Raw genomic sequence first — 6,822 nt, forward strand, 5'->3', positions numbered from 1 at the left:
GTCGCCTCAGATTAGATCATGTGCTCAACCATGGATTTAGTATGAGGGAGGCTGGGCAGAGAGTTCAGCAAAGTTGCATCTATCTGTGAATTTACTACTATATCAGCACTGTAATCCGGTGTATTGTGCTTCACCATGTTGACTGCACTGGGTCCACTTCTCATATTACCTTGTTGTCTGTTTCAGAGAGTCTGGGAGCCGGTTGCTACTGCAATTCAGCACGTTTATATTTTTATTCATGACGGCTGGCTGGCTTTAACCTGGACGGGGACAGAACATTAGTGGCCACGTTCACATTGTGAATGTCCCTGGACAGCGTGGAGGGAATATCGCCATGTGCGCAGCTGTTAGCCAGCAAGGCACCCTCCATCACTATGCCAACCTTGGTCCCTACGACTCCTACACTACAAGCATAGTGCATAGTGCACGCATGCCTCTTCTCTAGGCAATGGCGGATGCACGAGGTGGAGTTGGTGTGGGGGCTTTCACTCCAGAAGATTCTTTCCCTGCTGTTTATCCAGGGATGACATCATTAGTGATGTAGACAAGATGCTGTGGCCAGAAACAAAATAAGAGGCAGGATGCAGCCTAATTTCTTTTTTCTTAAATTTTGCGATTGCTTTTGTCTTTTTGTGTTTAGAGCTTTGAAAATATTTGCTTTCCTGGTTTTCTCCCGTTGGGTATGTAAAGTGTTACAAAATGCATCGTTTTGGAAAAAATAAAAAATGTTTTTGTTACTGTAGCGCATTTGTGTGCGACTTACATATATTTGAATAGATATACATTACTGTAATAATCTTTTACAACCGGCAAAAGGCATAAACCTACTGAAAAGATATTCATAGTGTGTGTTGTTGGTTGGTAGAAAGATCTATTCATATGTCTCCTGTGTAGACACGCCCTTAGAGGTAGTAGCAGCAGATTTACTGTGGACTTGCTTTTTTGAATAAGCAGACAGGATTTTATGTGACTTTTTAATGACATCTTTGGACTACGGATCAGATATATCAGGTTCTATCAGACTGAGGAATGATGCATCTCATTACTGTGCTTTTACTACTATTAAATTACTTGTTTGTCCATGTACCAAGCTCTAATCTCACACATCAAAGATACGATTTTGGCTCAACATGAAGAAACGCTTCTTCTGCATTTGAGCATTTGTCAAATTTGCACTTATTGGCTGGCGGAGGAACTTTAATTAAAAATAAAACAAGAGGTGTCAGAGTTTCTACTGTTTGGCCTGATTTGGGTGCTGTGTGGGAGCGCAATGTTTACACGTCCCCGTTTCTTCTTCCTTATTATCTTCCCTTCAAATACACCTGAATACCTGGAAAAGTGTGTCACCACAGTAACAGAGAGCGCGTATGTCACCCCACATTGTGTTATATACAAAAGCTCTAACAGGAGGTTTATTTTCTGCTCGTGGCTGAGAGCTGCATGTGCCAACTCTGCTCTCCGCTGCATGCAGCAGCTGCCTGGCTGCACATGTCAGCCAGACTTGACATAACTTTGCTCTGTTCTGCCTTTCATTCTTTCACTCTCTGCCTCTCCTTGCCATCCCCCAAGGCAGAGCAAGGCGATGAGGGTTCCCAGTAAAAGCAATGATCAAAAGTAGCACTCGGATGCCTACAGGTTTCCCTGACATGAGAGGAGATTGTGTGTTGGGAAGAGCGAGTTTGGAGAGGCAGAAGGAGGAGGCGAGAAAAGGAGGAGAGACACACCCATTGCTTGTCAAGCCCGGGTAGAGATGGGATACCTCAAGATTGGGGGAGATGTAAAGCGGGAGGGATGGTGGCGGGTGAGTGGTGGTGCAGGAGAGGATGAAAGGTTTGAGGCATGAAAGGAAGACAGACGTGGGGTGAAAAGAGGCGGAAAAGAGAAGTGAAGGAGAAAAAAGGACGAGAGAGAAAGTTGGGCTGAGCAGAGCGCGACATGAGGGGGTGAAGAGAGAGCCGGGGGATCGTCTTGAGTTGAAAAGCCGTCATAGGTGAATAATTGAAGACAGGCTCGGCTGCCTACACACACACACACACACACACACACACACACTCACATACAGTAAAGTCAAAGGCAGAAGTGGCGATGTGCAAGGCTGAGCAAGACCGGAGCGGAAAATCTTTCCGTAATGAGGAAATTCTTGACTCAGTATAATAATATTTTCCCAATTCAGAGAAAATGTCATTCCTCAGCACTCATTCACACCCGCTGCCTCCATTTCACTTTCCTCAGAGTGGATCTGATAGCACCGCATGGCAGGGCTGCGTTAACTCCTGGCCTCTGTGATATGCGGTGGAGGATGAGTGACAAGAGTGTGTGAGCTTTCCGTTTCGATATGGTGTACTAGGTTTTGTCTAGGCCTCATATAAATGATTTTACACCCTCTCAAGGGCAATGTTAGGTAAATGATTTACCTCCTTGCTATTGTTTAGTTTCTGATGTCTGGGTGTGTGACTTCATATTTTCTGCCTGTGTGTGTCACTACATGCCTTGTGCTCCTATGTGACATGATTTCTTGCTCACACAGCATGTATAATGCATATCCCAAATTATGTTACATGTTTGTCTCCCCCCCCCCCCCCCTCCGCCCCTTCTACAACCAAGGGTGAGCACACATCACATTGTAATGCACAGATGCTGGCACTAGAATGCTTTATTTGGCCGCATATAAGACCAATTTCAGCCAGATTTATGACTTCTGCAGTCGGGTTATTTCACCAAATCCCCAGACAGGACACAATTCACGGCTGTTGTGTGTGATACCTGCTCTGTTTTCAAATCTGAGAGCCACGGCATTGCAGGCGAGCCGGGGGAGTTGTAAGGAGAAACCCTCTATATTTCCCGCAGCCCACCTCTTATTTAGCCATCTCTACATTCACCAGCTGAAAAAGAAAAGAAAAAAAAAACCCCCAGGCAACTTTTATTACACCCTCCCTCAATTACACCGTCGTCATAAAACAACACACATTTAATCACAGCCTCTGCGAACATGATGAAGTAGTTCATCACAAAGAAACGCCAGGTCTTAACAATGGAAACGTACATTTCAGAGCGGACAGATATTAGATACGTGTCAATAAAAAAGATATAGGCCTCGCCAGTGCAAACGCAGCCCATGAATTCTTATCAAGAAAGGAGATGGCACATTCCATAACTTATCCAACTCCAGGGGAGACAAGTCCTGCGCTCCCCAGGGAGAGAGCAGCATCCTCAGGGTTTGGTGACAGGGGAAGGCGGGTCGGGCGGATGCTCCCCCCCACAAGGGGATTCATGTGCTTTAAAGAAACAGTGACAATCCATGTTGGGAATACAGAGTATTAGAAAAATCCCTGTGGTGGGGAGACTTTCCAGACAAAGAGAAGAGTCTATTGTATGTGCAGGGGGGGGGGGGGATTCACACTGACTGGTTTTCCCACTGGGAAGATGGATATGTCACCAACGTGACTTTGACACCATTGAGACTTGTTGGGTAAAGATAAGAGCCAGACTAGAGCTCTTTTTATTAACGGATCACTGATCTGATTGCTGATGTATTTGGAAGGAGGCGGAGGAGGAGGTGATTGGGTCAGGGGTACCCCAGATCAACGGGCCAATCATGAACAAAGGAGCCACACACAGTTGGCACGGCTCCTAAACTAAATGAAAATAGGTTGTTTGGTAACTCACAGTTTTTTTGATGATCCACGATGGTTCGGGTGGTCCAAGGGTTGTTTTTATGGTATAGTATGAGTTGTTAAGTAAGGTCACAAACACTTTTACTGAAAACGAAATCAAAACAACCCCGAACAAACATTCACCAAAATAAACAGGCCTTTACAAAGAAACCAGAAAGTGGGGTGATAAACACATTTCAACAAGCAAGCTATGATTAAACGAAGGAAAACAGCCAAAAACACACAGCGGTTGAAAAGCTGTAACTCACGGCGTCTTCCATTTCGGCACACCTGCCTTCATTGAAAAGGTTCCTGAGATGAGGTCAGGCGATGCTGACAACGGTTATGACAACGACCTGTTTTATTGTTTAGGCATGAGAACTTATCAAAACAGGTAGGATCAGGTACAAACAGTCACCTAATCGAATTAAATGTTGTCATAGAAACAGAACACGCAGAGCCGACAGATTTAGAGCTCATATTTCGAGCTCCTTTTCACCATGTTAAAGCTGCACTGTGTATGTTCCAGCCAGAGATAGATGTTCCCGGAAATCCTTCAATGTGACATCTTTGAACTCAGCACGGTCATGTTTACGTACCTGGCCGGGCCTGTGGTCACTCCGCGGAGAAGACCACCTGCAGGATGAGGGAAACAAAACATGGAACTGTTTTCCTTTTTCTTGAAGGTAGCTTGCTATTTGCACATACATACCCACAAACATACATTTTCCAGTTTTGATTCGTGGCTTCCTTTGGGGCTGAAGTGATTTCCCGTCAATGGCAGTTACTGACTGCGGGGCTCATGGGTGGATAGTCCCGTGTTTCTTCCCAACACTTGTGTTGAGAGCGGGGCTATCTTGAGCAAGCCACATTTGGATCTTTAGTAATCAATAGTAATCATACTCAAGAAACATAACAGGAAGGTAGCCACAAGATAAAAGGATAGATAGTAAAACATGTAATTGTGAAAAAATAATGGGATAAAAGACATCACATCAAAGAAGCAAACTATTTTTAGTTTAAAGGAGTGATTTTACAAGATGATGCAGAGCTCTAGACAGCACAAAACAATTTCAAAGAGGAGAAATGTTTCGTTATAGGAAGACGAGGAGGGAGACAAAAAAAACCTAAACAGAAACAAAGATTAGAAAGCACCCAGAGACAGTGATTTTGATTGAGAGAAAGAGAGGGAGAAGAGGGGATTTTCAGCGGGGAATTGGAACGATAGAGAGCGAAAGGAGTGTGTCCAGGGGGCGAGGAAGAAGAGCTGCAATAGAAGTGCAGGTAGCGAGTAAGTGGGCGAGAGAGCTAGAGGAAGGCTGGGGGAGAGGGAGAGGGAGTTTGTATTGCATTCCTGTTGCATCAGTTCAGAGTAACAAGATTTGGAGATGCGGGCTCAGACATACTAATAGGTTTTGCACTGACGTCCACCCCCCCCACCACACACACACACACACACACACACACACACACACACACTTCCTCCTCACACACACATAATAGACAGTTCTGCTCAGCAACACGGTTTGGCTCGCCGCTCACATTTAGCCCCTGTTGATACCTTTGTAACTGCGTTTGTGTGAGAGACACACACAATGAAGAAATGAGTGACCAGCCTGCAAACACACACACACACACACACACACACACACACCGACACACAGACACACAGCACTGTCAAGAAGAAATATCAAATAATCCCCTGCGAAAGAGGCAGATAAAGACAGTGACCTTGAGCCGCAGTGAATGGAGGAAATAAACACAAGCAAGACCACCACATTTCTGCCCGAGCAAATCTAATTTAGAGCTCTTCTTTTTGTGGAGCCAGGAGCCGCGGCCTTTTGTGGCGTCGTTAAAGCCTTGTAAGAACGTGGGCTCTCCATTGTTCATCCGACAATCCAAGGGGATATTTTGTATTTTTCATGGCCAGGATGAAAAACCTGTCTTAAACAAATGAGAATGTATTTTAATCTTGGCATTAAAACGGGAGCAGGGAATTTGGTGAGCATTTTCTTGTTTTCAAGTGCTTTTTGAATCGGACGGGCGCTCTTGAGCACTTTAATCTCCTCCCCGGCTGCTTTTACAACAAACAATTCGGGGGGGGGGGGTGTACGCAGAGACACTGATATCTGGTCAGTTTTAAATTTCAGCTCCTCCAGAGGTTTGGGATGTTTGTTGTCAGGGAGAAAACCGATCCCAGGTCTGTACTTGGGGGCAGCTTATACCGACAATCAAAAACAGCGAGTGTTGCCGTTATGTTGCAACATGCTGGGTATTTTTAGTCTCGGCCATAAAAAGAAAAACAGCTAATTTTTTTTTTTTTCATCTTCTGGCATAACATATTATGTAAATGCACAAACATAGCTTCAGAAAACCAGAGACCATTACCACCTCTTCAAAGACATAATAAATTAAGGAGAGATGCGCTCTGTTTTCACACTCTCATATAAAATTACCCTGCAACATTCATGTGCTTTTAACAGAAACAGAATGAGTAAGTTGGCTAATTTCAATGAATGAATGAATATCCCTGCGTACAGCTTTGAAACTACAGGAGCTTCAAGTTGATCTGTTGTATTTTCTTTCTCCTTTTTCATCCTATACTCCACCAAACTGTTCAATTTCTATTCAGCTTGGGTTTAAATCCCCTGATGTGCGTTTCCCTCGAAGGACTCACCCCCTTTCTTCTATTCTCTCTCTTCTTTTTTAAGCTCGTGAGTTCTTTCAGGTCGAAATGGTACCTTATGTGTAAAGAAGAGAGACAGTGAATCAATAATCAAAGCTCACCGTCTTTATGCCCAAAGGCGAGTGGTTTCTCCCTTCTCAGTCTGTGCCGAGGATCATTCATAGTGTATAAAAGGCATTACTAATGCCGTGCTGTATGAGCAACAAGAGAAGCCCGTACACACTCCTTTTCTTCCCAGTGAGCTTTTGAGTCGGTCCTTGTTGTTTCAGTGTCTTGGTGGGAACTCCAGCACCACCAGAAAGGAGATCTCTTAGCTGGATGATAGAGCGTCGTGGGTTTTGTTAATTTGCTTTTATAGATAAAGGCGAGGGACTGCCCCAGGTGAAACAGGTAGCGCTTCAGATCTCTTTAAAGCGTAATTTGATAGAGGGTGTTCTACTGCTTTGCAATGATAACAGCGTTGAGCATTTGGAAGTGTTCACT

This window comes from Enoplosus armatus, chromosome 16 (genome assembly GCF_043641665.1).
Source record: "Enoplosus armatus isolate fEnoArm2 chromosome 16, fEnoArm2.hap1, whole genome shotgun sequence".
Classification (NCBI taxonomy): Eukaryota; Metazoa; Chordata; class Actinopteri; order Centrarchiformes; family Enoplosidae; genus Enoplosus; species Enoplosus armatus.